This window comes from Etheostoma spectabile, chromosome 1, assembly GCF_008692095.1.
Source record: "Etheostoma spectabile isolate EspeVRDwgs_2016 chromosome 1, UIUC_Espe_1.0, whole genome shotgun sequence".
Taxonomy (NCBI): Eukaryota; Metazoa; Chordata; class Actinopteri; order Perciformes; family Percidae; genus Etheostoma; species Etheostoma spectabile.
The window spans coordinates 27,212,822-27,213,688 of NC_045733.1; positions in this window are offsets into that span (position 1 = coordinate 27,212,822).

Below are 867 nucleotides of genomic sequence, written 5' to 3' on the forward strand. Positions count from 1 at the left end.
TGCTGCTGTAATAAGGAAATTTCCCCGTTGTGGGATGAAGTATAATCTAATCTACTTGACAGCCTTTTTTTAAGGTCACTTTAAACGTTTTTGATTTGTTGGCAGGTAATTCTGCAGTAATGCTGCAATGTAGACAAATGTGGCTATGCCAAAAACGAATAAAACCAGTATTGGTGACTGTGATTTTCTCTTTGAAGTGAAAAGAGAACTAGTCTTAATTAAGTACTTTGACACTGTATGCTTGATTTCAATTATTATATTTTAATTATATGTTAAATCAATTATTAATTGTTAAACAATGGAAATGTCTACTTCCACAAATATAAAGTTTGAGACTTAAGTTTGGCGACATAAGAATGCAGCAAATGTGTTTAACCTTTTCTTTCAAATAGTTTGATTGTGCAAGCAGTCAAAATGGACTCTTGTGGGGAGGCTGTATATCAATGGAGCCACGAATTCTTGCAACTCATAACTTACTTCATAACTCACAGTTGAGCCACAAAAACCTGACAGTATTTAGGCAAAGGTTTGGGTAAGTTGATGATTTGCATGGGCCTCGTGTTAGTCAGGCTGTATGTGTTACTCCACAGATGCTTCGCTACGGCACATACAGATCAGACAGATCATAACAGAAAACTATCCTAAACATTTCTTAAACGCAAGGCTCAGAATTCACCAGCCAAATTGCAGCAACAAGATTGCCATTGTTTTATTGGCTGGTGAGTGAAGCAAACCAACCAGTCACTTGCATATTTTACCAGCATTTGTCTGGTAAATTTAGCTAATTTTGCCCATGCCCATACCTCTCCTATTTATATGAAGTTGTAGCCTACTTACGCTATCAGAGTTGTAGGGCGTTTTCACACC